Below are 24,369 nucleotides of genomic sequence, written 5' to 3'. Positions count from 1 at the left end.
GTGGTGTTACGAACAAATCTTCCGTTTTTTTTTTCTTTTTTTTTTTTAATTTCACAATTTTGCTTAACTCTGGACAAGTATTTTTCCACATATTAAAACTAATTTCCTTCGTTTACTCGTTGGTTTCACGAAGCTATTTACGAGTATCTATCTAGTTTAATATAGAAAGATTTTTTGTTTGAATTCATAAAAAGATCATTGGATATTAGAAGAAATGAAAAGCGACGAAGCTCGAATATGAAAGAAGTTGTCTAAAAATTACGTAACTAATAATGATCGTTCATCGAATTCTACAAAGGACTGAGAATAGCGTAAAGTGTTGTCTCTCTGGTGTGCGATATATTCGACTCCGTGGCTTGGATACGAGCAGGGTCGAGCTAGATATCCCAAGTAATTGGTCCGGTATTACATTCTTGGTGAACCCAGGAGAGTAGACGTTAAAGAAAAAGACAAGGCGTTGCTTTGTAGAATCTTATTGCCGTCGGGCTTGCCCAGTCGATGCCACTGATGTCATTGTTTTTCGTTACATCTAAGAGAAGAAGTCTTACATGGAAATAAATAAAGAATTGTTAAATCGTATCACAAAAACTGTTATTATATTTAATATCTTTGTTAAATATATTTTTAAATAGATCAAAATTATGATTTATGAATATTTTTTCAATTGCGCATTCGAAACAAATTATTATTGTAATTGAAATTTTTATTTGTCTCTTTAATAATGAAAATATAAACTATACCATTGAGAAATTATATATGTGACCGCATTGCGAAGTTCCCTGTGGTTTTCCTTCAGAAGACTAATGTGGAATGTCGAACTGTGGAATATTTGTGTCGTTGCGTCTAAAAGCGTATCATGACACGTCGAAGTGGCTTCGTTTTGGTCGAAAGGGGAAAAGAGGTGGTGGATGAGGTGAAGAAGGTGGATAGGAGAAAGAGAAGGAAGAGGAGGAGGAGGAGGAAAGACCAGACCACGAACGAATAGGAGATTATTTATGTGGGAGTTAAGTCGTCCCTAACAATATCGGTGGGGTAGAGAATTTCGTTCTTGACACACGACGACGAAGGCGGTCCGCTAGGAATGTGCTAATGAGATCATTTCGCTGCCTTCGTTCTCTTCCTCATTACACTCTTTATACCACCTTCTCTTTTATACAAAGTCCGAGCCCGTGCCTTGAGCTGTCGCTTGATTTACGCTTCCTCCATCCAACCCCTCTAGCTACTTCGCTCGAACCCACCTATCGAGCGTCTTTTACTCTTCTTCTTTTTCTTCCTTCTTTTACAATTTTTCTCTACGTCATTCCAGATTTTATCACGTGAAAGCATTCAGATTTTTAATGTTCTAATTTACAATACACGAACGACTTAATGTATTTATTTTCGAGCTTCTTAAAAAATAACTATTGTTATTTTTTTCGACAAGGGCAATAAAGAATAGATTACGATTAAGATAAAACATAGAAGATAAAGTTTTTAATTCATCGATATATTTATTCAAACTGAGTGAAATAAGTTCGAAGATAAGACGCTCGATTGGTCGTGATCATCTAACGACAGACTTGTAAATTTTCTTGATGAAGGTGTCATTAACGAGAACGCTTTAATGAATATCTCAGCAGGTAATCCGAGAGATCCATTGAAACATTCTCTCTCCTTCTCTCTCTTTCTCTTTCGCTCTTCCATCATGCTTCTTATGGTTTACGCATCCTCCAATCTTCGCTCGAATGATGTAGGGATCTTCTCTCTCGTTTGAACCATCACCCCTCATCCCTGGCACCGGTTATCCCTTCTTTATACGCGACGTGACATAAATAACCCGGCAAATTTATAATGATAATTACCATAAAAATTGTCACACAATAAAATATTCGAAGGAATTTACGATCGCGCGTAGCTGATACAAGGATTTTTCTGTTGGACGTGCCTCGAGGAGGATGAGAAGGGTGCTCGCATTTGCCTTTATACCTCTTTTCTTCTTCCATCTGGTTCTCTTTTGTTCTCCTATATCGTCGACTCGTATGGAAGAACTTTACTACCGATTATTTATGTTATATGTGCTTTTTATATCGTGTTAGTATTTTTGAAATTTGTACATTTGCTTGATCTCAATATCAATATGAAATTATCATTTATAGCAACATTTCAAGTTATCAAGTTTACGAATATACATCAAGTTATTATTCATACGCATAAAAAAGAAAAACGCTCTTTGAGAAATTAGAAAATTTATCTTCTCCGTATTGTCCTCGTTCTTTGCAGTCTCTCGTTGTCCTTCCTTATCCAATTTGAGAGAGGAAGAGAGAGAGAGAGAGAGAGACAGAGAGAGAGAGAGAGAGAGAGAGAAAATAGATGTTATCCGATTGCGGTGTTCTATTTTGTAGATACGATCTCACCGCAGGGCGCTCGTTTAAGACGAAGAACCAGGAGCCTCTACTTTCGACCTTACTACGGTAGAACGAGTAGTTTACATTTTTCTATGTAAGATATGATTACACCTCACGTTAGTTCGAAATATTTGCAAATGTTAGATTATTTAAAATTAATGATTTAAATTTGTCAAAGAGAAACTTAGAATAATTTCTTTTTAACACAGATAAGATATACATTCGTTTTCTTTTCTAATATGTATATATATGTATATATATTTGTTTTATTAATCTTAAAACGAGACCTTTTTAGATAATGTAAAAATTTTCTCGAAGATTCTCTCTTGTAAACCGAAACCGAAAGAGAAGCACGAGTGTCTACTAATGCTGTGAACGTACGTCGTACCTTACACAAGACTAAGACTATCGTGCAAACGCGGAACATCTTGAGATGCGCATACATTACGGACACGCGAACCCTCCCATAGAACTCCTACTGAAAATTACAATTTAAATGACCGCTGTACGTTCCCTCTCGTGTGTGTCCCTTATCTCCTTGTTTTCATCTAAACATCTCATTTTTATGCGCCATTGAAATTCCACATCCCTCCTATATACAATCTCTCTCTCTCTCTCTCTCTCTCTCTCTCTCTCTCTCTCTCTCTCTCTCTTTTTATCTTCCTTTCTTTCTCTCTCGTCGACCTCAGTCACGCGATACACGATATACCGTTGTCACTTTGTCCGATTTTTTTTCTTCGCTTCTTCTTTTTTCCCTTCCTCCCTTTTTATTCGCGATATGAACAAGATCGACTACGTGAGTATTAAAAAACAGTTGAATCGAAACACGTCATCTTTTGAAATGTTTCGAATTGACTCGATAACAATTTTGTTTGAAACATTTTTAATAGATAAATAATTTAAAATAATAATATATCGTGAACAAGAAGGATATCGATAAAATTTCTTAGCATTTTTATGATCTTCAAGAAAAAGAGATTCATGGCCTTAACTCCATTCCTCTGTGTCTGTCTTTTATTCTCTCTCTCTCTCTCTCCCTCTCTCTCTCTCTCTTTCTCTCTCTACCTCTCTTTCTCTTTACGACTGAATCGTGCGCGTAAAAGCGAACTACACATTTCTACTGAGAGTTGATCAATACCCGTGCGATTAATCCTACCGAGAATGTATCCGTGCGTTCCGGTAATTACTGTTACGAATACAAATACATGTTCGAATGTATATTATACCGGGTCTCGCCCTCTCTCCTAGGGCCACGTTGTCCATTACGATAACGCAATGCGACACTGCAATTCGTTTCTCATCTAACGAAATTAATATGTTCACGTCAGAATGAGAGAAAGAGAGAAAGAGAAAGAGAGAGAGAGAGAGAGAGAGAGAGACGCAATTTCAGATTTTCTGATTAGTGTGTTCTCAAGATTCACCGTTTCGATTTACGATAAAATTTGATTGATTTACCTATATATATATATATATATATATATATATATATATATATATATATATATGTATATATATATAGGTATTTTTATGTATTATTACATAATCGTATTACAAATTATTTATTTAAAAAAACTCACACCGTACTTGATAAATATCATTCATCCTTTTAACGTTAGACCCAGCAACGAGGCATGCTCGTTGTCGAGGAAACGGGTAGTTAACATGGAAGCCGATGAGAGAGACGAATACCGTTGATCTATAAAGGGAAAAGCGATCTGTCTCCGGTCTGTAAGTGGATAGCACGCGAAGATGATTTTAATTGGGAAACCGTACACGTGACTGTAATTATGTAGAAAGGTTGTTACGTCTCTTCTGTATGCTCGTCTGTGTATACCACATCCACATCCACATTTACTGTTACATGTTCACGTTGGATTACACGGAACATCTCAGTCGTTTCTGGGATGAGACTGTGAGAGAGGAAAAGAGACGCAGAGAGAGAGAGAGAGAGAGAGAGAGAGAGCTTAGTACAATTTCTTCGAATCAAGCGAAAGCCAATTACAAGTTTAATTCAGAACTTTGCGCGGGCGATAATTAGCCGGTAAATTAAATTTACTTTTGTTTCAAAACAATCACGGAAGTTTCGGTTCGTCGGCCGGGGTACCGCGGCACCTCGTGTCGTGGGCGAAACGTCGCGGAACGCGGTCACACAATCGAGTGAAATGTATAAAATTAATTATGCGGAACAATGCGAGCTCGTAATGTTCGTTCCTATCCTTTATTCTCTATTTTATACGAACGTACGATCCGTAGGCACGAAACTGATTTTCAAATTCTTCGTTATTATTAATCTTATTTGCATTATATTAGAAAGTAACTTTCACTGTTCTATGAAAAAAAAAAAATGTTATGGAAAGTCTTTCCTAGAGGAGAAGGTCAGTACGCAACAGAAATGATGCCACGTGTGTCGACTGTGGCATAGCTGTGAAAGGAGATAAGCGAGTAGATTAGGGACGCGTCCTGGCAGACACGCGTTGAACCTTTATCGTTAACGGGCCGCTTCGATTTCGCTTCGTCTCCCGTGTAGTTCGATCGAGCGTAGATCAATACGTGGAAGGGTAATGGCCGTAAACGCTTGTAAGATTATTACTCGAAGGCATCCGCGATCCTGGGCTAAAGGATCGGTTCTTTTGGTTATACGCGAAGCATAAGACCGTGCCCCCGGCAATCTTCCATCTTCTGGTAATTAACCGCTTCCTTAAACCGAGCCGTATCTTCCCCTTATCTCCTTCAACGTATCTACTTCTACCTCCATCCTGCTTCACCACCACCACCACCACCACCACCACCACCACTACTACCACCTTCACCATCACCATCACTATCACTATCTTTACGTTCCTTCTCCTTCACCTCTTCTTCTTCTTCTTCTCTTTCTTCTTCTCCTCTTGAGACCCTTTCCTACACCTTTGCGCGACACGCACATGCGATCGTGTTGTAAAGTTCTCCTACACCTTTCTTGGTACTCCTTTAATATATGTAACTCGGAATGAGAGAGAAAGCTGGAACAAAGAGCTATTTTCCCATATGACCGTCTGCGAAAGTTCTTAGTGTTTGCAAGTGAGTACGTGTTCGTCAGACAAGTGTTATTCCTTAAATCCGTATTAAACTGAGACTGTTAGAGTGTATCCAGAGTTATCGATATCGAAAGCATAATCTTATGGATTGTAATACGATTGCTTTCCTCAAATTTCGAAGTGCATAACGCGCATTGGGATATTACGGAAGATTAAATACCTATTGTTGCGAACAATTGTTATTCCATAGGACAGATGCATGCCTACGGGTAGCCCGCGTACTCAGTTTATTAACAAGCCAGTCTTCCTATCTTTATCTCTCTCCCTCTCTCTCTCTCTCTCTCTCTTGCTAACTGTATACATACAAACACGTACACACACATACACACACACACACACACACACACATATATATATATATAAATGTATATGTATATATCCGATAGAGAAATTCAGTGATAATGCAAGCGTCCAATAATCCGAGAGAACGCGCATACACTCGCGTGCAGTGAAGTTGCTTCTGGCCAACAATATTATGCGCATTACATGGCAATTGCCGGTACACGCGGATAGAATTACGCGTGACGAAATTCCGTGATAGAAATTGGAGCCCCTTTTCCGGATGCTGCAACAGTATCAATGATACCGCTACGATAATACACATGCGTATTCGTAAAACGAAGAAATTTGAAACTTATCAATGTACGTTGGAGAATTTCAAAGGACAAAGAAAAACTGAGGCATAGATTAGGAATTGTTGAATTTTTGTTAATAAGAGAAGGAAGGGTGATTTTGAAACGTGTAGAGATACTAAGAGATTTATAAGCATTAAAAGCAACGCAAATGAGTCTCTTAGTCATTTGGGGATCGAGTTTTCTTCCTGTACGTGTAGCAGCTTAGAAACTTCCTGTCGCGGTATGAGAATCTTCCGGAAGGTACGTTTCTCGAAAGAGAGAACGGGTTTCTTCGTCGTTTCCTTACGCGGATCAAGGCCTCCTCTAGGAAATTATTTATAGTACATCTTATTGAAAATTAACGTTCCTCCAATCACTTTGTTACGTCTTCGAAATTTTCATTTATTATACAGTATTTTTATTTTAAATTAATTATTTTTCTCATTACGAATATACTAATAAGATATTCTTTCTTTTTTCTTTTATCTCGTTTAACTTTAATTACTTCAGCAAGATTCAAAATGCTACCTCATGCAATCCCAACATGCAATGTCCTAATTACATAACAGATATTCACGAACAAAAAGAAATTTGGATTGTTAGCCGAAATGATTCGAGCCTAATCGATTAATCAAAAGTTTCGAGCGTACATTAAAGTTCGTAATTAATTTATTACTAATTATTTACAAATAATACCGTTACGAGGACGATGACGCAGAACATTGCGCTTTACATGACGATGTTCGTACCTGTTGAAAAAGGTGAATAAGAGAAAGGGGAGGGTAGAGGGGGCGGGGAGAGAGAGAGAGAGAGAGAGAGAGAGAGAGAGAAACTGAAAAAGAAAGTAAAAAAATGAGATGTATGAGACGAGAGGGACTGGAACTTTTGAAATCTTAAGCTGTAAGTAATTGCGTCATAACACTCGACGAGTTAACGACTGCAACTAAGTGCTTACGAGTCGATATTATTTCCATGAGTTCGCGAGTGTTCGTTCGAGGTTAATTTACTTATATAATTTAGGCATTCGAAACGATGACTATATGACGTCTTAAGGGAGGGATGGTCGCGTTCAGGGAACGAGTCCGTAAAGACTTGGATGAGTGCGCCGAAATGACGTCACAGGACACGTCGCTCAAAGTTACTAGAATGGCCGGAAGTCGTGAAATGGGATTACCTGTTCGTACGTACACGCAGCACCGAGACCGAGACCAAGGTGATAATTGAATAGATAGACACGCTTCTTCTTTCCCACTTTATTGTCTTTCTCTCCTGGTCGATTTTTCGTTCGTTTAGCAAACGTTTTGATGCTTCTGTCCATCTTTTCTCACTCATTCCTTATCTCTTACACTCCCTCTTTATCTTTTATAAAAACCATCAGTCAAATTTAATTATCCGATCATTTCTTTTTATGGGTTGTATTAAAATCGAGAGATAATTTTTTTAGATTCCTTCGTAATATCCTTTACGGGTTTTAGATTGTTATCAGTTAAACGTAGTATGTTAATTTATTATAGCAACAAAAATACATTTAAATGCGAGATCTTAAAGTTTTACGAGTTTCATTAACATACCTCACAACGTGAACTTCAATTCTGAAAAATCTAAATCGTCGATGTGTAAGCTTCCACTCTAAATTCAAAAACAAACTGGATCTAAAGAAACATAAAACAAAGGAATACCCAGACCGCAACAATCGAGCCTAGGAACAATAAAGTATGCTCGGATTATCGATCAGCAGTAGCAACGCGGACTACATTCATCGACACTCGAGAAAGAGTTTCGCGTTAAGGGAAACTTCGTATTATAGACCGAGTGTACACGAGGGACCAGGTCGCGGTATTTAATTGAACCTCCAATTATTTTTAATTTAACGTGATTTTACTCCCAATTATTTTCTAGACGAGCAGGGTCATTAATGTCCTTACCGACGGCCGGGCACCGAGCCCGTTTGTTCCTACCAACTTTGCGATAGCTTTCCTTTCCGCGTGTCGAGCACTAACGAGGATGGTTTAACACGCGTCTCCAACCCTTGTGCGCGTGAGCGTACGAGAAAGTGATAGAGAGAGAAAGATAGAAAAAGAGAAAGAGAGAGAGAGAGAGAGAGAGAGAGAGAGAGATGAACACTCGTGTGCGTAGGTGGCCGTACATGTGTAGCCACCATCGCAACTCGCATACATATGTATGCGCATGTGGTATTTCTTGCGACGGTGGGAGCCTCCTTTTGATCTCTTTTTAGCCCTCGAGTGCAATCGAGGCCCTCATTCCCGCAAGGCTTTAAGCACCACCGGAGGCTGAAGAGGCAAAGGGAGGAACATTGGAGAGGGAGAAGGATACGCGAGGGGACACACAACGTTTTGCATGTGTTTCGACTAATTAACATACGTGAAAATCCTCTTAATTGGGTGATTAAACGCCTGCGGAGACACTTTAATGGGGAACAGTCTCTGCTTCTCTCTTTCTTTCTCTCTCTCTCTCTCTCTCTCTCTCTCTTTCTCTTTATCGCTCCTTCTCTCTCTGTCTGCCTATCTTTTTCTCTTCTTCGTCAAGGAATTCTTATTTTCGATTCTTATCGTCGCATTATTTCTAACGTGGAATACTTGCTCCTCGCTTTGCCGGAAGAACGATGATTCTTCTTTTTCTAGCTACGTTCGAAGACTTTAGACGACGCACAATCGGTTTCACCCTTTGACGTTTATTAAAAAACTTATTTAAGAAAGGAAGAATTCTATGGATGCAATTTAATTTATCCTCTTTTTATAGAGTTGTATAGATTGCTTTTATAGAGATCATTTGATTTGTACGTAAATAAATAAATTCCGATATTTTCTGAGGTTCAAGAAAAGTCTCCTATGATGTGTTCTAATTTAAATCTTTCGAGGAGAAAGAGAGAAAGAGGGCAAGAGAACTTGCACGTCGCTCAGGGCCACTTTGTGGATGCAATTAAATTGACATCTCGTATATCAACGAGAAGTATGGTACGGTTTGTCTCAACTACGGCTTGGTCCATCCTTATCCCTTTCTTTATCTTCTTATTTTTCATCGACCTTTTTCTATATGCTTAAATTGTAACAAAAGCTTTTGCAAAATGTATTTCTCCTTTTGGGATATTTCGTTCGTCGCTTTGATTAACAAACGAATAATTGAATAATTTTTTAATTTCTTCTTATTAATATACGTACGATTATATTTGGAAAGAGAAATTGTATACTGAAATTAGTTAAAAAAATCGATAAAAGCAATTTCATAAAATTATATTGTCACAAATGATAAAAATATTTTATTTCTCTTGCACAAACGTTGAATATTTATTTTAAATTCCTTGATTTCATTTTTCTTTTTTTTTTCTTCCTTTTCGTCTGGTTTTTATTTTGTTTTTTTCTTTTTATAAAAATCAGTAAAAAAATCATTTCCGCGCAAATGTTCTCATTAAAAATTAATCTCGCTTTTACGTATGATATTAGTCGAATACTGAAAATTTTTATTTTCTTTATAAGTTTATAATTATTATTGCCTTTTTGTTGAGTCGGAGTCAGGCTCTGGTACAATAAATCTCTCTCATTCTCTTTTTCTCTTCTTCTCTAGAGGCTCGTCTTAAGAGCTTGCCTGCATGCCATAGCAACTCCGAATCTCAAAGAATCGAACCCAATTAGCGAAAATAGACGAGGAACGCATGGTACCACGTCGTGGGCTTGAAACGCGCCAAATACGAAAGCTATGCGCTATGTCGCGTTGGTTCGTTTCGAATCGAGCCATGTAAGTACTAGACTAAAATTCCGAAAAGGAGATAGATACTACTCCGATTTCAAATCGAACTTTTCTAAATCAGTTTATCTTCTTTCGAACAATCTTTGGATAAAAAAATATAGATGTGGAATAAAACAAATAATTTTATTTTATATGTAACAAATTTATGAATTTCGCATCGATGAATAATTATTCATAGGAATAATTCATTTTTCCGTTTCTTTTGAAGATATAGATCGAAATAATTTAAATAATAAATATATATATATATATATATATATATACACTGGACATATATGTACATATATATATATATATATGTCTAGTGTAATTTTCCTTTGAAGTTGGATCATTGCAAGAACAGAACTAAATGTGTGTGGGCCGAGCGTGATTTTAACATTATTATGATATCACCCGGTAAAATATCACGTCGCAAAATCGTTAACTCTCGACGCGAACGCGTCTCTTTATTCATAATGACACTGCTCAACGTATTCGCGAAAAACAAAGACGAAAAGAAAGAGAGAGAGAGAGAGAGAGAGAGACAGAGAGAAAGAGAGAGAGAGAGAGAGAGAGAGAGAGAGAGTGAGAGAAGAGAATATATCGTGTTACCAATTATATCGTGATGAAACAAGAGAATTACAAGAACCGAATTAATTCCGGCGATGGTGAGTACAAATAAAACGGAAGCTCTTTGACGGAAACACGTCGGCGTGGCGTTTCGTGGTTGTGAAATATGCAAGAATTGGATTTTCTTTTTCCACTTAAATGATAAAAATGTTCTGCAAGAAATACCTACATCCATAATTTTGTGATGGTCATAATTATTGATTTCAATTCACATTCAATAGTACATAACACTAATAATGGTACTTTCTCTCGAAATTGCATATATATTATACATATACTCTTCGAGATCATGCTTATCGTCACTATCGTTACCATCACGATTTTCTCTCTCTCTCTCTCTCTCTCTCTCACCCTCTTTGCTTTCCGTACATTGTAAAAATCTCTTTCTCGTAGGATGCTCAGACCACTCATAGCCGTATATTCGAGCACTTGTTAAATCGGCCTTCGTCCTTTGGAGAAGGATCGTATCGTGTCCGTGGGCTCGCCCGAGGTCCTGTCGGTAGTAACTGGACGCCATTATAAAACCTCCTGAGGGAAACCAGCTAAGGGTACCACCCTCGCCATCTCTCTCTCCCTCTTTCTCTCTCTTTCTCTTTCTCTCTCTCTCTCTCTCTCTCTCTCTTTCTCTTTCTTTTTCTTTCTTCCTTCGTCCATCTTGGTCGTTACTGCCAGGATACGGATTTTCTCCGCTGACCGACGATATTTCTTTGCTTGCTGCGATTCGATTCTCATTTTGCTTGACCTACCAAATTCTTCTTCTTCTACTTCTTCATCCTCATCTTCTTTCCTTCTATCTCTCCTTCTCTACGACATGTACGATATTTTTGGATCTTCTTCATTCCCTACGATAATGTTTTATTCGTTTTCTTCGTTCATTCTTTATCTTGCTGTTCGCCCGAAAACACTTTCGCGAGATGTTGAAATGAGTGATCCTCATAAAGCGAACGAAGAACAAATCGTATTTAATGAAAATATAATCATTTAATCGAAAAAAGTATCCTATTGAATATAAAATCAATGAAGTATTAATATATAAGCGTAGAGATAATGGATTAAAATATTCAACTGAGATAAGGATATACATAACGTTCCATACGTTATAATACTTATTTCCGAGAAACTGCAAATTTCGACTTTGGGATGAACAAATGAATGCGTGAAATCATCGTGGGTGAATGAGAGAGAAAGCGATGAAGCGTGAAAGAGAGAAAGAGAGAGAGAGAGAGAGAGAGAGAGAATACGGACTGCGATTCCGCCCAATTTATAGCAGACCGGATTAAGCCGTAATCCCCTCGTACTGCGTGCGGTGCCGCGTAATAATGATCCGAGGCGAAAATATAACAAATATAGCGGACAGGGTGAAAATGTCGAAATTAGAGAGAACTCGTGCAGTAAAGAGAGAGAAAGAGGGGAAGAGAGAGAGAGAGAGAGAGAGAGAGAGAATCGATCGTCAGCAGCCGGCCACTAGCGAAATCGAACGGGATTTCAGCTCTCCACCCTTCTCACTCCCAACTTCCACCCTTTCCTCCATTTCTCTATCTCTCTTTCTCTCTCTACTCATCTGTATCGTTGAAACGTCGACGGGGAGTGACGGCTGTAATTGCGAGATATACGTACATAGAAGAGGGTAAGAGAGAGAGAGAGAGAGAAGGGGGAGGGGGGAAGAGAGAGGGAGAGAGAGAGAACTCTTTCGTAGAATGTGAGCTCGTTTTAATAGGACCGGATGGGATTCTCCGGCGACATCGTTACTTTGCCGCGTAGGCGTCGCGCGAGATAACGAGATCAAAGGGTTAGGGTTAGGTTCGGGGCTATGCTGACCCTTCACTTTCTCCTTTTTCCCCCATTTCCTTTATTCCACAACGGTTCGTTCATCAATTTGTTTATTTATCTATATTTCTAGCAATTAATAATAATTTATCTCTAAGATCGATATATAAAAGTGAATAGAAAGGAAAGAAAATGGGAACGACTTATCGTAGGTACAATCGTGAAATAGAAAAAAGATCTGGGTTACGTGCGTTAAATCGTTTACGACATAATTGAGTAACGAAGTTCCACTCCAGCACCTGTTCCTTATCTACTCCGATAACTACTAGGATTAGAGTGCAAAGTAATACATATTAAAGAAAAGAAGGAGTAAAATTGACGTACGGATATATACAAGAAATGGAATGGTAGAAAATAAGAAAAAATATAAGAGGTAGTCGAAAGTAACAGAAAGAGAGAGAGAGAGAGAGAGAGAGACGAAGAAGAAAAGAGTGGGGATGGGAGAGTAAGAACGAGAGAAGCAGAGAGAGCAAAAGCGTGGGTAAGGCACTAATGAGCAAATAAGGCGAAAAAAGGTGAAAATTCATTAGCAGTCAGCTAGCAATGGACAACGAGAGAGAAAGAGAGAGAGAGAGAGAGAGAGAGAGAGAGAGAGAGAGAGAGAGAGAGAAAGAGAGAAACAGACAGAGAGGGAGAAGGAGAAAGAAGAAGAAAGAGAGAGGTAGACGAAGAGAAAGAGAGGGAGAAAGAGAGAGAGTGGTTACCGAGAATCGGCGTAACTCTTTTCCCGGTAAAAGGATTCTGGCTCGACAAAGGGTTTTAAAAATAAATACATAATTAAACGTCACGATAATGAACTTCTTTATACCCGGACAACGGTCTGTTCTCTTTCCCTCTCTTCCTCCCTCCCTCCCTCTCCCCCCCTCTCTCTATTTCTCTGTTTCTATCCTTTTTTACTTTTCAAAGTCGCGCGTATAGCATGCATATGTGCGAAAGGAGAATCGAGAAAAGAGTGAGCGAGGGGAGAGAACAGAAACTAGAAGAGCTCGTATTTTCTCCTCCGTCAGGAAAATCCGATGGCTCTTGGTTTCTGACGTTGAGAAACGATCATGAAGCCCTTCGGTCTCTTTCTCTTTTCTTTTCTTAAATCGGCCGTTTAATTCCGATATAATCGGGTCGCAAACGATTCAAATGGTTTTCCTTCGATTTTAGATTTAGGGGTGGAAAAATTGAGTCCTGATTGAGGTATATGTCAAGATGTAATAATTCTATATCGTTTGTCATTCCTAATTAACGTTTAACTTTGCAAATTATTATAAATCTATTTATTATTATATTATCGAGAAACAAATCTATAAAATACTTTCGAAAAATTATTCTGTCGATCTTCGATCGTTCGTAATTATTCTTATCTCTTCAGTATTTATGATTAATTATTATATAAAATGTGCAAACAATAAGAGAATATCGTAGGACTAAGAGATGAGGAAAAAGAGATACGAATATGATTAAAGAGGGCAACGATTTAAAGGATCTTTGGAAAAAGTCGCATGGACTTCGTATCTCATCAGCAACTTCATATCTCAATTTATCCATTAATTTTCGATTCTCCATCTTTCTCTTTCGGCAATTTCTCCTTTATCGAAGAAACATAATTACTCGTTAAGATATGCTGTAGAAACTCTTTCGACGTGATCCACGCTCAAAGCTCGAACACGTTATAAACGCTTATGAACAATAACCTTCTAATGACCTAACTCTAAGGCTGAGAAAATGTCTGACTATGAGTACCGTTTTCTTGCATAAGTAGAATTTATTAACGATCGCGCAATCGTTCCCTTTCTCTGTCTTTTCCTCTTCCCTCTCATCTCTTCCTCATTAGAAACAAGTATATTTATGTTCTTTGTCAAAGACAAATGACATGTTTATATGTTAAATAAATTCTGGTTAATAGCTAGGGAGACATCATTTTAAATACATTTACTAACTAATTGATGATCCATGTTATTAAATATATTGTGCATGGAGATTTTTTTTTTTATACGAGACCATTAAAATTCTTCTTAATTTCCTTCAAAATATATTTTTCTTTATCTCTTTTTGTACAGGTTAATAATTCGATTCACTACACCTATGGAAGATCTTAATCCCTCGATTATGGCGGGACGGTACCGAAAAAAAGAAAGGAAAGAAATAATCGTTTGTCTACGGGCATTGAAGACAAGGACTGAATTCTCCTCGATTACTCCCTTTTCCACGGTTGTAAGAGCTTTCAGCTTGAATATCCGGGCCATCGGATTTGTGGAGTGGGCGAGCGCGCGCGCGCGCGCGCACGCTCTTTCTCTCTCTCTCTCTCTCTCTCTCTCGCCCACGAGCACCCACCACCTGCTTCTTTAAAATCTTCCGTCGAATCTCTCCGCAATTGCCGAAGCAATTTTCTCATTAATATTCGCCACGGAATCGCTTGTTAAATCGTTTCCTTGGTCTCGACTCGTCAAAGGGTGAATAAAATGGATCCAAAACGAAGTTCGAATGGTAATAATTGTTTTTTTTTTTTTTTTTTTTTTTTTTCGTTTCTTTTCTTTTCCTTTTCTTTTTTTATCTGAAAAGGAATTTACTTTTTACGCCTTGATAATGCTGATTATCGATTATAATAATAGCTTTATACGTATGTAAGAAATATGTTTGACAATCGTCCAAATTGTATTATAAAGTTTTATCAAAAATGCATTTATTCTTGAGTAATATAAAATCGATATTTTTCTACCGAAAGCGATCATCATTTTCTTTTTTGTTTTTTTTTTGTTTTTTTTTCTTTTTTTTTCGAACAAAATAGTACTGTCTATTCTTTTCGGTATGAGAAAAAGGAGATTTTCATAAGTGTACGAAGCTAACGTCAGTGGAGAGCAAGTAGAGTAACGTAAATGCTGGTTCGCTCGACAAAATTTTCCTCCGAACGGGTAGCCTGGGCATCCCCTCGAGTACTTCTTTCTATATGGTTTCCACGTTTGGTCTTTCAAGTCTTTCTCTCGTTCTCTTCTCTCTCTCTCTCTCTCTCTATATATATATATATATATATATATATATCTTTCTCTCCTCTCTCTCTCTTTCTCTATGTGCAATACAATGGAACGCTCTCGTCGCCATTATATGTTACGTTACGTCACATTATGCACCTAACCTCCGCTGCGGAACATTACGATCTTTTCTGTTATGCTCGCTGCTTGGTTAATGTTCCGTGGCACGACTCTAGCCGGCTCTGTCTTCTCTTGAAACAAAGACTGTTTGCATGTACCTCGAGAGATGGTAGTAGTCAACTCACAATTTACATACTTTATTTTCTTCATAGTAAACGTATGTACGGTCAGCTACAGAAAACTTCATTTAATCTAGAATATGAATGATAAAGATATATCTTTATATAATTCAGTATATATCCTAATACCAATAACGATTATATTTTCCTTTTTTTACCCTTTTATTCTTTTTTCACACTTTCTCTCTCTCTCCTCCACTCTCTCTCTCTCTCTCTCTTTCTCTTCTAACCACAATCCTTTTCACCCATAACTTTAACCACTTAGATAGGTATACGTATATACAACGCACATCATTTTTGGAAAGCCCGCTGAGTGTGGAGTAAGGGTCCCACCACGGCGAATGCTCGAGATCGTTTTCTGTTATTTCCATATTTCAAATTTCAATCTTGAAATTCCCGGCTGGCGCATTGGCTCGCGCACGCGTACGCCTATCTCTATACGTATGAAAAATACGTTCGTGTAGGATAGTAAAGGGAAGAACGAGTGAGATAGATAGATCGAAGGAAAAAGAGGAAGAGGAAAGAGAGAGAAAGATGGTTGGCAATCCATATATGCAGATCCGAGATTCGCACGCCGCTGGCTTCGATTCCCGGCTCGAAGTTATTATCACATATATTAGACAACTGACCCGTACACCCTTCTTCTTTCGTTTCACACTCCCTCTCCACCTTTACTCCTCCCTTACCTTGGTCTTCTCTCTTAGTCTTTCTCTCTCTCTCTCTCTCTCTCTCTCTCTCTCTCTCTCACTCTTTTGACCAGACCAGGCCATTCTCTTTGTCTCTTCTTTTCTTTCTTTCTTTCTTTCTTTCTTCCTTCACCACGGTGTACCAGATACAATATCGCACCGACTCAGCCACGCGGTTATGGTAAGAACCCTTTATTGTTTTATATTGTTTCCAGGCATCCTTTATTATACGACTGGCTCGGGCGCACTCCGACCTAGCCCTTCCTTCTGATGGGAAAAGGTAGCATGCCTTGCGAGGGGGAATCGAAATAAAATTGCGATGGACGTGCATGAGGTAGGATTAGGTGTTTGGGTAGATATGTGTTTTCTCTCGTTGGTTGCTTCTCCGATAGATGTTGGATAGGTTGGCACTAAGGTTTTTGCTTTTAATTTTGTAGAATTAATGCGATTATTTAATATATGGAGAATAGTGTGTGTGTGTGTGTGTGTATGATTTTATATCTCAATAAATCTTCAATATGAAAAGTTGAGTCGAATTGTTTTTTCAATGCACATATAAAGGCACATGATTTTCAATGTGCAATATTTTTACATATGAAAACGTTAATACAATATCGATAGGTTTAATAATATTTGAAACTTGTATTAACATTTAACGAGATAAAAAAATATATTCATGCATTGGCAATAGTTATCTGTAAATTCGCTATATTATTTCAACACATAGATTCCTAAACACTTATAGGTAATTTTGAACGTTCAAAAAATTCTTCCAGAGAAAGAGATAAATAAAAGAAAAAAAGAAAAGAGAGAGAGGAAGGAGAGAAAGCGATCGAATTGAAATATTCGACGATGATAATCGATTAGCCGGCACTCTTGAGTCGCGACCGCAATTTGATCGAAAATCACATCGCATGGAAATCGGCACGCACACGTTAGTCACGGAACACTCTCTCTTTCTCTCTTACGTTTTCTCGAATCGTCTCTCATATTTACCTTGTGGTTTTCGATTCAAGCTTATTTAAATATAAATTACACGAGGCCGCTTTGCCGTAGTTTGATCCTGGTCAACTATTATCATAACCGTTCTTCTTCTTAGCAAGTGCCAGGGCACACTCTTTCGAAACAATCTTGGTCCCTCGTAGATCTATCATCGATCATAATCACACGTGGAAGTGCGATCGTCATTATCGTTGAGAAGAATAGAAATCAAAGGTTCTCTAGGTATCTTATACTTGTAAAGTTAAATGCTAAAAGAAAAAGATTATAAATTCCTCCACCGAAATCTTTGTATTTTCTGATACTAATCATTATACGATTGTAATTATTACAAGATCGTCAAATCTATTCAAAGATCTAAAGATTTTCTCTATTCGAAGCTTTATTATTGATAAGTAAAACATTAGTTAGAATATAATAATTTGTATAAATTTTATATATAAACTAGAATCTAGTGATTTATTCTAAATCTAATAATCTAGTGATTATTTCGAAATTTTTTTTCTTTTTCTTTTTTTTTTTTTTGGTACAAACAAGAAGAATATGTTACGAGTAAGATAACAAATATTTCTTTTAAAATGTGATTAAAATTAAATGAAAAGATAGGACTTTCTTATAATTGTCGAGCGAAGAAGGGTCGTCGAGATGAGGAATCGTTCCGTTTTTCTGGGATACAACGATATAAAGAAAAAACTATGGGTAGCACGACCTCGATTAAGGCTCGACGATGCGAAGAGTGGTTCTTTTCTCGTTCAGACAATCTCGTCGTTGTCGTTGAGCTCACAACCGATGTTCATCGAGGGAATACGGCTAGTTAATTCGCGATGTCCCGGTATCCTAGGACACACCACATGATACACCGAATAGTAGACAAGATACAATGGCGATCTCTATAGATCTTTTTCTTCTAACTTCTCCATCAGTCCCTGTGTAACCTCTTTCCTCGGCTCTGACAATGTGACTTGAGCGTGGCCGCCCTGGAGTCGAGCCGCCCGGACAAAAAGTTAATTCATTTTCAGTGTTTTTACCTCGATACCGGAATATTACACCAGCAGTGGTTCTCAATCTATACGAAAGAACGACTATCAATATGTATTACTTCTCCAGAATTCGTTTATCCATTGTTTTTTTTTTATTTTTTTTATTTTTTTTATTTTTTTTTTTTTTTTTTTTTTATAAATAAACTCCAACTAGTGAAGGTTATATATCAGTCGTATGATAATTATAATAATTACGTGCAGATATAACAGAACAATTACAGAATAACAATAAGCGGAAAATATAAAAACGTATTTACCAGATTTAACGTGCTCGATAGTATATATCATCACGTGAACTGCTTTATAATCCATAATCAATATTTAATTTATTCCATTATTCTGTCTTATATATCTTCTCTTGTCTCTTAATTAGTCATGTTTCATTCCTTTTCAGAAAATGATAAATTATCCATACTATTTTGTCATCTTTATATCTATTGGCTTAATACAAAATATAATATAAAGGTTATCAAATTTCCAGTTATAAAAAAATATTGTATCATACTTATTTGCTAATAAATGTTTACTTTTATACCAGCTTGTCGATAAGCATTGGCAAATGCAATAGCTAATGGATTAACTAAAGGTTCGGCATTTACTTCGAAAAATCCCAAAGCTGCGACCGCAGCAACAAGTAGAATCAAGATCGTGCTTCCCATGATAAAAAGTTTCTGTGTATTTGACATCAAGCAAAATACTTTCTTGCTATTCCTTAAATTTGCACGACCATATATACACGTTAGTATCTACTTCGTGACTCGCATTACTAGTACTTTAACGAGAAACGTGCAAAATTGCTTCCATTAGTTATCATAGTTTTAGTTATGTAAGTCACGAAATATGTTATAAATTTGCCATTAAATATTAGAACAGATAGATAACCTAAAACCATGAAAAGCGGGGATATTTTCAAAACTTAATTTTTTTTAGCTATTGGACGATAATGGATTATCTTAAAACTTATATGAATTTATAAATAATTGTACGGTTCTATTAAACATCTAAATTTCTATTATCAGGATATATATTTATTTTTAACAGATCATTTTGAAGATTTTTCATAAATAAATATCTCATCAGAAGATATGATAAAAGTTTATTATTTATATAAGATTTCAGAATGCTGATTAAACATGACCAGTCCAATGTACTGTCTGATTCATTGTACTGATACGATCTAATGAAGAACTTCATTACTTTACATAATTTTGTGAAATAACGATGAAAAAGAAGGATTAAAATGTTTTCACAAAAATTAATAATCACATAATTTTATATTATTATCACATAATATGTGCCTTATATTTCATAAGGACGTTTTATTTATTTTGAACATCAGCTGAAATTAGATAACTTAAAACTTAAATATATAAAGAATTATATTAATATTTAGAAACGTATCACAAGCGAGCGCTCATTTCGATTATATATTTATTTTTTAATAGATAATAATAACACCCATTATAACTTTACTTAATTAATAAATTAGTACACTAATTTCATACAAACAGTATGAATAGATATGTATTTTAATTGTCGCAATCACACGCGCAATATAAACGCAATTGATTATTAAAAAATTCAACAATACGTTACCAAATATTGCCATGTAATTAGTAAGCGGAATTTTATTGTTCAACTGATAATAACGCACTTAATAATATAATATAATATAAAAATCAAACGTTAAAAAATTTTAATCCAAATTATGATGGATCAACGTTCGACAAAAAATATTCTTGAAAATTTATCGACATTACTAAAATGCATTTCAAATAAGAACATATTGAAAGAATACTGCATAGGAAAAATTATTGCACAGGTGAAACTTCAGAAGGCTGATTCAACAACTACAGCCATAATCAGTTTAATGATTAATGGAATTATATTTCATGAATTAAGTCAGGTAACGGTAAATAAGGAGGAAAGAAAGAAATTTACAAGATTATATTCACATAGAACTTTTTATATTTCTCTCATATTTTAGGATATAATGGTTATTTAAACAACTCTAAATGGTGAAAATCCAGGCTAAAAGGAAAAAAAAACAACAAATTTTTCATTAAAGCCTAACGTAATTAAAAATAATTATAATACAATTTTTTGCATCATATATTAATGCATAAGAAGAAAATAAATCGTATGTATACAACTGAAAAAAAATATCTTACAGGACGACCAGCCAATGGATTAGCCTCTGGTTCAGCCAATGGCTTAGCTAATGGTTCAGCTAATGCTTCAGCATTAACTTCAAATAATGCCAAAATTGCTGCTATAGCAAAGAATAGAATCAAGAACGTGCTTTTCATGATGAAGTTTTGTTGTAGTACTTCACGTCAACTAAATTAGTAATTTCAGTAACTACCTTATATACACCGAAATATCTACTTCGTGACTTTACATGAACACGAAGTAACATTACTAATATCTTATCGAAAACCGTACCGTGTTGCTTTTTTAATTTTAAATGCATAATATCTCGTCCTAAGAACGAAACCATGTAACGCTGAAGGCCAGAAATTATACAGTTATCTGAAGTTATGCAACTATTCAAAACATAAATAGATTATTATGTTTTTTATCTAATAATAAAATTTGTATATGCGTTTTCTGATATATCATTCTTTTAATAGATTGCATTATAACTTTGTTTAATTTATAAATCAATATATTATTTTATTCATTCAGACAAGTTTTGATTTATGTAATAAGACACGAAATTAGTTAAAATAAAATTGAACAATTGGAAATTACTAAATATAATAATCAGAAAGTATAGTTTCATTGGTCAATTGGTTAATGCAATAAAGATATTATATAATATAAAGAGTAAACTTTAAAATACTTAAATCTAAGTTGTAATGAGATATTAAAAGAAATTTATTTACATTGAAAAAATGTATTTCGTATAAAATTATATTGCAAAATTATTTAATAAGTAAAATTTAAGAATTCTTATCTCAAAAGTAACGAGCATATACGTGAAATATTTAATGCAATTATATCACTTCGTGAATTAAGTCGGTAAACGATGAATATGAAGGAAAGAAATAAATTTACAACATTATATACTCATAGGTTCTTATTCTTTTCATAATGTTTGCTTTATATTTTACAAAGAAAATTTCATTTATTTTTGGAACAATTCATAAGGCTTAAATAATATATTCTTTACGTAGTTTATAACAGTCATTTTATTTATTTTCGAAATCCATGATAAGTTAAAAACGACAAAGTAATGGTTTCGGAAATTTCTGAAATAAAAAATATGAATCATATCTTTTACTGAAAACTTGACTTTACAAAAAATAATTATAATACAATTTACTGTAATGGTTATTGATACATACAACAAAGTAAATGGAATGTATAACAATAATTAAATAAAATATTAAATTTAATATTAAATTTAATAAAATTTAATAAAATTTAATAAAATATTTTATTAAATGAAATATTATATATTTCTTACAAATAGGATGTATTGGTCAATGGCGAAAGCCATCTCTACTTTGCAGTATATCAAAATTCCGACTACGGTAAAAAGTAAAATCACAAACATATTTCGCATGAAGAAAATTTTTCTGTATATTTAATATCAAATAAAATATTAATTTTTTCTAGCTGCTACATTTCCATAATCTTCTATATATATATAATATATATATATATATATATATATATATATATATATATATATATATATATTGTGAATTCAAACGATACGATAATAACATTACCGATATCTTATCAAATGTCACGCACTATTCGTTTTTTATTGGAAATTCAAAATATTTTCCTTATACGTACTTTAATAAATACATAACTTAAATGCCAAAAAAATAACTTATCATCTCAAGTTAAATAAAATTTAAAATATAAATACAGAATTGTATTTGTTTCTAGTAATATATTGTGTATGTATGTAAGATTCGTAAAAAAGTTAGGTGGTAGTTTCGACCAGGACTCGAATCCAGTTCTTTCGTTTTCTATTAAACTATCCAAGATTTCTTCGGTCAAACTCACCACAACTGTCAACTTATATTAAATCTATGTACTCGCTTTCATATGTATACGTATTTTAGCTATTAATTATTTAATATACAGTAATAGCATGGATTATAACTTTGGTTAATTGATAAGTTACTATACTACTCTATTCATATAGAATTGTCGTAGCTATACACGTAATTCAATTACAATCGATTATTAAAAAATTGAACAATATGTTATCATTAATAATAATAATGTCAATAGAAATATCAATTGATTTAGAAGTAGAGTTCGATGTTAGTGCTCTTAATATTACTATCTGTGGTTGGTTACTTAAAATCTAAATGTAACATAAAAAGCAAACATTTTACGATACTACAAAACTTTAATTGTTACGAATTAACACAATAGATCGATAAGGAATATTTTCAAGAATTTTATTTATATACATAGAGGATTTTGAATAAGGACAAATTGATAGATGAAAATGACAAAAAAATTTTGACATGTTTTAATAATCATAGAATTTTATATTTTCATTATACATATAATATAATATGTGCAATATATTTCATATAATTGTATTTATTTTTGGAAAATGTAATAATATGTCTTTATAAATAATATACATATATTACACACACACACACATATATATATATATTTTATAACAGACATTTTACTTATTTCTAAAAATAATGATTAGTGTTAAGGACAAATTATTGGTGGACTTTGTCCTGGTTTCTGAAACAAAAAATATTTATCAAAACTTTTTCAAATATCTGATATTACTGATTTGCTTCACATACTAAGGAATAGAAGAAATAGATGGAATGAGTAAAACTAAACAAAAATTAATTTAATAACCTTTAACTGCGCACAGAGATCAATATTATCCCATGGTTCAGCCGATGGCTCAGCAATTGGTACGCAGTTTACTTTGGAGAATGTCAAAGTTATGATCACAGTTAAAAGTAGAATCAAGAACTTCATTCTCATAATGTAATTTTATTTTGTATTCGACTCCAAGCGAGATAGTTTCTTGCAGCATCTACATTTTCACTGTCTTATATACACGCATATATCAACTTGATGAGTAAACGTGTCACGATAATAACATGACTAATATCTATCTTATCAAAATTTATGCAGTATTGCTTTTTTATTGAGAATGAATAAAGTTTCTTTCGTAAAAAGTATAATCTTACGTACAAACATAAACAGTTTCTTTCGTGAAAGATATATTTTTATGTATAAACCTACAATCATAGTTGAAAAAAACATATAATCCAAAAGACGAAAAATTAATTTATTAGCTTATTAGTTAAGTAACAATTCAAAATATAAATACGTAAAAATATTCTTGTCTAATAGTACATTAAGTATGTTTATGTGTACTACGGAGATACACATTTTTTAACAGAAAAAATAATAACATGTATTATAATTTTGATGAATTCATAAATCAGTATACCAATGTCATACAGATAGTATGAATAGATATGTATTTTAATTGTCGCAATCACACACGCAATACAAATGCAATTGATTATTAAAAAATTCAACAATACGTTACCAAATATTGCCATGTAATTAATAAATGGAATTTTATTGTTCAACAGATAATAACAGTCTTAAAATATTGCATAACATGAAAGGCATACTTGAAAAAATTTTAATCCAAATTGTGACGAATCAATACTCGACAAAAAATATTTTCGATTTGCTAAAATGCATTTCAAATAAAAAAATAGTTTTGAAAGAATAACTGCATAGGTAAAATTATTGAACAGGTGAAATTTTAAATAGGTTGATTCAACAAATACATTTGTATGAGTTCAATAATTAATGGAATTACATTATATCATGAATTAAGTCAAGTAACAGTAAATAAAGAGGAAAGAAATAAATTTACAAGATTAAATTCTCATAAAATTTTATAATTTTATTGTATAATATTTTAGGATACAAAGTGTTATTTAAATAATTCTAAATGGTGTGAATCCAGGCTAAAAGAAAAAAAAAAAACAACAAATTTTTCATTAAAGCCTAACGTAACTAAAAATAATTATAATACAATTTTTTGCATCATATATAATCGCATAAGAAAAAAGTAAAT

The 24,369-nt window shown here is 34.4% G+C and overlaps 1 protein-coding gene and 2 long non-coding RNA genes across 3 annotated transcripts in view; 1 reads left to right on the top strand and 2 right to left on the bottom strand.

Annotated features, from left to right (window-relative positions):
- Window positions 1-24,369, top strand: part of LOC124428169 (thyroid receptor-interacting protein 6) — a 227,225-nt gene that overhangs the window by 57,924 nt on the left and 144,932 nt on the right. The gene's annotated exons all lie outside the window — the stretch shown is intronic.
- On the bottom strand, window positions 18,611-18,948 carry LOC124428173. Its single transcript, XR_006943100.1, has 2 exons — window positions 18,857-18,948; window positions 18,611-18,698 (listed from the first exon to the last, which is right to left on the bottom strand). It is a non-coding gene; the product is annotated as an uncharacterized LOC124428173 (long non-coding RNA).
- LOC124428171 lies at window positions 22,957-24,233 on the bottom strand. Its single transcript, XR_006943091.1, has 2 exons — window positions 23,118-24,233; window positions 22,957-22,994 (listed from the first exon to the last, which is right to left on the bottom strand). It is a non-coding gene; the product is annotated as an uncharacterized LOC124428171 (long non-coding RNA).

The sequence above is a fragment of the Vespa crabro genome, chromosome 11 (genome assembly GCF_910589235.1).
Source record: "Vespa crabro chromosome 11, iyVesCrab1.2, whole genome shotgun sequence".
Classification (NCBI taxonomy): Eukaryota; Metazoa; Arthropoda; class Insecta; order Hymenoptera; family Vespidae; genus Vespa; species Vespa crabro.
Note: the sequence above shows the minus strand (reverse complement) of the source record. Positions and strands in the feature narration are given on the sequence as shown.